The sequence below is a fragment of the Oncorhynchus mykiss genome, chromosome 7, assembly GCF_013265735.2.
Source record: "Oncorhynchus mykiss isolate Arlee chromosome 7, USDA_OmykA_1.1, whole genome shotgun sequence".
Lineage (NCBI taxonomy): Eukaryota > Metazoa > Chordata > Actinopteri > Salmoniformes > Salmonidae > Oncorhynchus > Oncorhynchus mykiss.
Window position 1 is genome coordinate 72,676,239 of NC_048571.1, and position 8,816 is coordinate 72,685,054.

Genomic DNA, 8,816 nt, shown 5'->3' on the forward strand with positions numbered 1-8,816 from the left:
TTCATACAAGAAGTGAAAGATTTTCAGAATATTACATATGAATTTAAAAAATATACAGTATATTATAAAGTTCTTCCCCCTAACTGCAACACAAATATACAGTAAGTTCCCTATACCGCAGGATCCTTTTACACAAATGTATTCTACTACTGTCATATCTTGTTTTTGGCATTTACTTATTGGAATTAATTCATTTATTGGCGAAATACATTTAGGTTACCTCATGTTAGCTACAGGTTACCCATGTTAGCTTCTGTTTTCGGTTGTTGAGGGTGGCACAAGGAGTTACTTCAGACCCATGAATGTTGAATACACACAACACAATTATTATTCTCATTTAAAAAAGAATAATAATAAATTAATTCCCATTTCCAAAATATCTCTCAAGTTTTAGGTTTGAGACCTGCACCTAAATATGTAGATTTATGCAAAGTAGACTATGCTGTACACTAATGTATTATGGTGGCTGTCCACTTAAGAGAGAACTCGCTTTTCTGTGTACATCAAGATTAGACAGATATCCCGATCCTACATACACACTATTCCTAAACTATACTGTTCCTAAACCCAGATGACATTCACAATTACCCCCCCAACGCTGTAGCAATGTTGCAGCAACATCACTGGTACATTGGGGCAATGCAGACTGTTAGCTGGGATGGACAGTCAGTCAAGACACTTGTGGGCAAGCCCAATATTACATTTTCCTCACAGGATTCAACAAATTCTCTGTCAATCCTAGGAAATAAGTTAGGACAATCTCTCTCTCTCTCTCTCTCTCTCTCTCTCTCTCTCTCTCTCTCTCTCTCTCTCTCTCTCTCTCTCTCTCTCGCTCTCGTTCTCTCCTCATCTCAACGGAAAGAAACCAAAACTAGTACAATCTTCTGTCATGTGCAAAACCAAGCAGGAAAGGCGTTGCACACTGTGTGTGTTTGTTTTCTATCAAGTATACGTTCTCCGCCATTTAGAAAAATATAATAATTGTTCACAGTAGCTCCCTCAAGTGGCGCCTCCGTGTGGCAAGGGACTTGTAGTGCGCTATAAGCCTGCAATGCATCAGAAATGTACATCAGTCAATGTCACAGGCCAAACACTACCAGTCAGAAGTTTGGTCACACCTACTCATTCAAAGGTTTTTCTTTATTTTTACAATTTTCTACATTGTAGAATAATAGTGAAGGTATCAAAACTATGAAATAACACATAAGGAAACCTAAATAGTGTTCAACAAATTATATTTGAGATTCTTCAATGTAGCCGCCCTTTGACTTGATGACACCTTTTTGCACACTCTTGGCATTCTCTCAACCAGCTGTATTTATTTTATTTAACTTTAATTTAACTAGGCAAGTCAGTTAAGAACAAATTCTTATTTACAATGACGGCCTAACCCGGCCAAACCCTAACCCGGACAACGCTGGACCAATTGTGTGCCACCCTATGCGACTCCCAATCATGGCCGGTTGTGATACAGCTTGGAATCGAACCAGGGTCTATATTAACGCCTCTAGCACTGAGCTGCAGTGCCTTAGGAGCTTCATGAGGTAGTCACCTAGAATTCATTTCAATTAACAGGTGTGCCTTGTTAAAAGTTAATTTGTGGAATTTCTTTCCTCCTTATTGCGTTTGAGCCAATCAGTTGTGTTGTGACAAGGTAGGGGTTGTATACAGAAGATAGCCCTATTTGGTAAATGACCAAGTCCATATTATGGCAAAAACAACTCAAATAAGCAAAGAGAAACGACAGTCCATCATTACTTTAACACATGAATAATGATGGACTGTCGTTTCTCTTTGCTTATTTGAGTTTTGCTCACCTACTTGGGTCTAACATCAGCCTGGACTTTGGCCTCTGCCATTGCCTTTGAGAAAAAAAGAAACATAACCTTATACAGCCTTGCTTACACCCTATATCCACCTCACATAACTTATGGGCACAGGGAATAAATTGTGTTTTATTATTTGGTCCAAAAGTGATCAGAATGGTACAGTATTGTTTATGGTTTATTGTGAAATGTTTTGGGTATGTAGTGGAACATAAATACACATAAAGGTTGTTTGCCGTTTTATTTACACACCTATTAGCACATTAGATTTGCATTAGCGTCTTCAGGATTCCCCGTTTTATTTCCTACTACAACCCTGGACATGTTACCTTTTGGTCTTCCTCTGTGTGCCGGAACTCAGCTGGAAGGCTGTCATCTCTCTCCCCCACCTTGGTAAGCTTCTCTTCCATAATCTTTTTCTCCTAGGATGAGCAGAGAGCAGACTGAGATCAAATAGCAGCGCACACACATATGCTGGCAAGTTACAATGGGAATCTGACTGACCCGATATCTTGGACGTGAATGAAGCATAAGACAACAATGATATCACATGAAGTGTGTCTCAGTACCTGGCGGTCAACAGCAGATTTGACTGCAGGAGCAACAGCTGGGGCTACAAAGTCCCCTGCCAGGGCATCCAAGGCAAAGTCATCTGAGGTCTGGAGACAGAAGAGAGAGAAATTTAAAAACAAGAACAAGGCATGCACATGTTAATTAAGCTGTTATACTACTGATAATGAAAAAAACGAAGAGACGTAAGCAGCTAGCCATAAAAACACATATTGGATGATCATAGATTCATACAGAGCAGACCAATCAGTGGATGGGTTGATTAGTAAGTGACCGATGGTAGAGAGTGTTGTTCACCTGTGTGGGAGGAGCATTGGGGCAGAGGACAGCTGGAGCCACAGAGGGAGACATGAAGTCACCTGACAGGATGGTGAAGCTGATGAAGCTCAGGATGTCCGGAGCGTCACCATAGTCAATGAAAAGAGAGAGACTTGCGCTTTGCCTCTTTGAGACACCTCTGGCTTGGGAGGAGGCAGGTCTTTGCCTATATAAGTCACCTCTTTCTTGCACTATAAACCCCATGGCATTTTTTGTTGTTATTTTTACCCCCTTTTTCTCCCCAATTTCACGATTATGATCTTGTCTCATCACTGCAACTCCCCAAAGGGCTTGGGAGAGGCGAAGGTCGAGTCATGCGTCATCCAAAATGTGACCTACCAAACAGCGTTTCTTAACACCCACTCGCTTAACCCTGAAGTCAGCTGCAGCAATGTGTCGGGAGAAAACCTGTTCAACTGACAGGTTGAGCCCCAGGCCGTAGTCATACTGCAACACTGCGATGCAGTGCCTTAAACCGCTGAGCCACTCGGAGGCCCCTGCAAGGCATTAGTATGTTGAACTCCAAGTCAATGAAAATTCATTATTGCTTAAAATGTTTGTGGTACTGACTCAAAACTAAATGAGAAGTCACACCAACTCTATTATTTAAAGTTATGATAACAAATACACTTTTTTTCCCAGCATGCTCTACTGCAGGTAGATTGTTTGGAATTGTTTTTAATATCTGTGTTTTTGCATGTACATTTAGTGATTAATCTTGTGCTACACAAAGATAAATAACCTACATTTTTCTAAACTAATCCAATAGTATAATTAGAATTTTTGCACCCATTAATTAAATGGTTATTCCAGTTTGAATGTGTTAGGTAGTCTCCTCCCACTGTTCCTAACCCTGGCAGTCATTATGAATGCAGGTTGTGGGTGAATACAAATTTCAACTGTTGGATGTCTTATCTCTGCCTGGATTCCAATATGAATTACACATCCCTTTACAAGCCAAAAAGCATTTAGCTACACCCGCAATAACATCTGCTAAATATGTGTATGTAACCAATAACATTCGATTTTGATTTGATAATGTGACTTGCAGGTAAGGTTGCAAAATGCTGGTACATTTCACAGGTTTTCCAGAAATCCTGTTTGGAAGATTCCTTGAAATCCTTCAACCAGGATTTTTTTGTAAATATGGGAATTTTGGGACAGTTAGCACATTTTGAAAACCTACTTGCAGGCCTGATGTGGCCTGTTAACCATGAGTTTCAGGCCACTGTATTAGAGTAAAGCTAAGCCTCAAAATAAGGCCTTATGAGATATGTAATGTCATTGAGTTGAATTATAATGATAACATTCACCTAGAACATCACTTGGTCAAGGCCACAGGACTGAAAAATAATTAATTCAACAACCATGTCTCTGTCACTAACAAATACAATTATGGGTGGTAACTCTACAATTCACTTGAAAAGGCAAGGCACACTGGGAAATGATATTGGAGGTGTGGCTTAGTAGGGGCTTACTCACATTTCTCAAGCTGATGCAACTCAAATTTGGTCACCCTACAGGATCACAGTGACTCTATCGGTTTGAGTAACGACTACAAAATCACTTTATATAACCGTACTCAGTTATATTTAGTGCAACAGGTTTCCTCCAAAGTTTTGAGTAATGACAGCACATTGGAGTTTACAGTGAGGGAAGAGGGGAGAGAGGGCCGATCAACTATGTAAACTTGTCTCACCCGCTCTCTATTCTCTCTGAGCTCTAGGCTAAAGCCAATGCAGTGGAAGACAGAACACTTCTGAACTTTTGCTTTTTGAGTGTACAGTAGTTAACTACTGCAACTGTTTTGTATTTACTGATTATATTTGAGGTAAGGCAAATTGATAAAATTGAGGAAATCAGTTTCCTAAAAATGTTTAAGTAAACTTACAGTTACATTTGAGTTATGGTAAATTATAGTTTCTAAGTAAGGTGGACTTTGCTAAACTCAAACATTTAAAGTATTGCAACTTATACTTAAGTGACTTTGACTTTTTTTTATTTTAGTTATTGTGGCGTTAACTTCACCATATTGATTTAATTTTATTTATAGAGAAATCAAATGAACTAAGCTGATTTACATGAAAAATGTAGGTATACCTTACAAGAAATACTGCATTTCTATTACTCATTTGAAGGTAGTTTTGCTCACTTCAGCTATTTACGTTTCTTAATTAACTTTTTTTTAAATTACGTAGCCAGGACATTTATCCGGTTTTACAGTGTGTCATTGTCTCATTGCTCAAGTGGTTTGCAAGTGATTTCCATTTTTCTAATGGTTGTCGATTCCTTTGGGTCTTCTTTTTCACTGTTCTTATCACTGTCTGTGCTGTGCAACTATTTGCAATGCATCATCAGTGCTACAATGTTATCATTACCGTATCATTACTGGCCAAAAGTGATCACACTAATGCACATTCTCTCCTCAACATTCCCAACATGTGTTGCAACACAATCTCACACTCAATTCGTGCAAATATGCACAAAAAGTATTTCAGCAGATTTTGTGAATTTTTGTGCTTTTTTGGTGTTCTACACTGCCTTTGTGTCCCACATTTATTTATATAAAAAAAACTAAACAATTTAACAACCCAATATTATTCATTAACATTTCGGTTCGAGTTGTGAAGCATAAACTAAATAAACACGGAATACGTTGATACACAACAAAAGCCGGGACTCCACAGATCATGAGGATATTTTACTTGTCTGCCGTTATTGACACTAACCCCGAGAGTCAAAATGTTTATTTTACACAACGTTTTCACCAAACAGCAAACATCTTACACGGTAAGCTTTGATTTGGTCTGTGTTTGAGCTATAGCTACATGGGGGGTATCAAATGAATCCTTAGGTTAGTAGGAACACATCTAGCCTAGTTCATGCATTACTTAATAGCAACATCGAATGTCCACCGACTGACTAGAACTGAGTGACATTGCCTGCTTAAGCGCTGTAGGCATCCATTACACAGGGGATTGGCTACTATGGCACCTTGACAGTATAAGCTTTCCAGGGATATGCAGTTGACCTGGGTGGGGCAAAGCAAGGTCTAGAACATTTTATGCGTAATGTGAACTATTACTACCTGACTCAGCAATACATGACGCCCAGCTTCACCATATGATCATCAGTGAGCCTGATGATCACTCAGCTGGGCCTGCCAGAGTGGCAGTACGCCTTCATCCCCTACGGCCACAGGCCAACGTAGTATACCGTCACTCCATAGAACGGGCTAGTGCGGGGTCCAGGGATTTGGCTGGAATTGTCGGTAAATTAAAGAGGATACATGGGGTGGCTTAATGCACTTGAAAGAAGTGACCCATTGTTCTTATGTATGGAGTGTAGATATCAGTGTAAATATGGTAGACATACATGTATCATTGGCCCACTATCATGTAGCCTATGTAAGTAAAATGCTAAATCAGCATGGCCAAAAATGTGAGCCACTGCATACAAGGTAAAAATTTATTTTGTTTATTTCAATGTATATACAATATAATATACAGTAATGTCAAACCTTGGTTGTTTAGTTAGTTGGTTGGTTAGTTTGGTTGGTTAATTGGTTGGTTGGTTAGTTAGTTTATTTGGTTTGTTAGTTGGTTGGTTATTTATTTGGTTGGTTAGTTAGTTTAGCCATTGTGCTTGTATTGTTCCTCCTCTCTCCCCAACAGCAGTGGGCGTCTCTCTACAAACCTCTGACATTCCACTGTGAGCCCACTATGGCTGACCTGGCCGGAGAGCAGACCGTCAACAAGCTGGACCCCAACAAAGACTTACAGGGCAAAGCCAAGCTGCCCGTCCACAAGATGAAACAGTCGGCCCAGTGAAGCATGGGGGGCACTGCCAAGGGGTAGAGGGGCTCAGGGAGACATAGTAGGGGCAGGGGTATGCCAGGGTTTCCCCTACATTTGTGTCTTAGGTGGGGGATGTATCAAATGTACCAAATGTATTAGAATAATTGATTATGTTTATGTTGTATTAATAGAAGGGGAGGCTGACTCCTCCTTAGATTTATAGGGTCCTAGACTACAGATTAACAAACATTATTATTTTTTATTTTTTTGAATTTTACCCCTTTTTCTCCCCAATTTCGTGGTATCCAATACTATCTTGTCTCATTGCTACAACTCCCGTAAGGGCTCGGGAGAGACGAAGGCTGAATGTCATGCGTCCTCCGATACACAACCCAACCAGCCGTACTGCTTCTTAACACAGCGCGCCTCCAACCCGGAAGCCAGCCGCACCAATGTGTCGGAGGCTACACCGTGCACCTGGCAACCTTGGCTAGCGCGCACTGCGCCCGGCCCGCCACAGGAGTTGCTGGTGCGCGATGAGACAAGGAGATCCCTACCGACCAATCCCTCCCTAACCCGGACGACGCTAGGCCAATTGTGCGTCGCCCCACGGACCTCCCGGTCGCGGCCGGTTACGACAGAGCCTGGGCGCGAACCCAGGGACTCTGATGGCACAGCTGGCGCTGCAGTACAGCGCCCTTAACCACCCGGGAGGCCAATATATATACATTATGAGGTTTAATATTGTTCCACAGTACTTTGCTAGGCTCTCTGCCTCTTATGAAGAAACTGTCTGAGAAATGTGTGACTGTGAAGACAGAACTCTGCAGGGGAGTATAAGAGACAGGAAGGAGTCTAGTCAGACATTCCACTATAAATCAACTTGGACATTTACTGCTAAGCTTTTAGATAACACACATTAAAAGCCTTGTTTATATAGCTGTGTAGGCATGGCTTTGGTCTCATGAGTAAAAGATAATGACGTAGGCAGTGACATCACGAGGGCTGGACTTCGGGTTTGATAAAATAACATGTGACCTTTGCTTTGATGCAGAACTTACTCGGAAACATCCGTGCTATGTTCCTGATTGTCAACTTCTGTCTGCAATTGCATTAATAATGTTTTTTGAATTATTTAATTAAATATATTGTCATAATACTAATTTCACCAAGGAGCCAATGATTGACAAGGAACAAGGAGGAACGAACCCCAACATTTGGCAAGCTTGCCAGGAGTGAGTGTCCCCCCCGGTTGGCGGAGATTCCACACCAAGTTGCCAGAGCTCAAAATTAAATAAGATAAGCAGACACACGTTTAATCTAAGTCTGTCATTAAATGGCATTCGCTGATGTGGTTCCCCACTAAAAAAGTAAGTGGCACCTCACTCAATCTAAATTATAGACATACACTTTGAATATGACATAGTCGGATCTTAATTTGGTGACGTTACGTAACGGACTATTGGTGAAATGCATGATGTCAATATATGATGAATGAATTTCATGTTTGAAGAGGTGATTCATTGATAATCATCCATTATATATTGGGAGGTAATGCAGTGATCAATACTTTTGGTTTTGAAGAGGTGATTCCGTGATAATCATTCATTATATATTGGGAGGTAATGCAGTGATCATTACTTTTGGTTTTGAAGAGGTGATTCCATGTTAATCATCTATTTTATTTTGGGTAGTATAAACTAGTTATTTTTTATTTTTGTAGAGGTACCCAGCGAATGAGTTGAGTTGGTTATGAATAGTGGTAATTTTGTGTGAAATTTACCAAGTGAATGAATTGAGTTGTTTATGTATAGTGCGTTGTATGTTTCATTGTTTGTTTGTCTGTGGATTATGGCGGGGTTTATTGGGTAATGGCCCAATGGTGGAATAAAAAGTTAGGAGTAGGACAGAAATTATTTGAATAAAAGTTGAATGTATTTGTTAGTGACACTTTCCTACCATAGGACAGTATTGTGATTATATCACCACCGGGGGGCACTGGAGTATAACATATTACTGTTGCTCCATACCCTTCAGATATAATATTAGGAATTGAAGTCTAGCATGCGGTTGTCTCTGTGAGGCCTGTGTGTAAAATATATTTGAGTTTAGTAGAACCGTTTACTATAGCCTAGAGTAAGTGAGAGTAGAATTAGGATGTCAGTATCAACCACTGTTATTTAACACACACTGAAAGAAGATAGAGGAGAATGTATTGTATATAGGCATATTCCTACATATTACACCCACTTTAGGATAACCCTATAGAAATTGGAAAACACATTACACGCAGACTATCTAAATA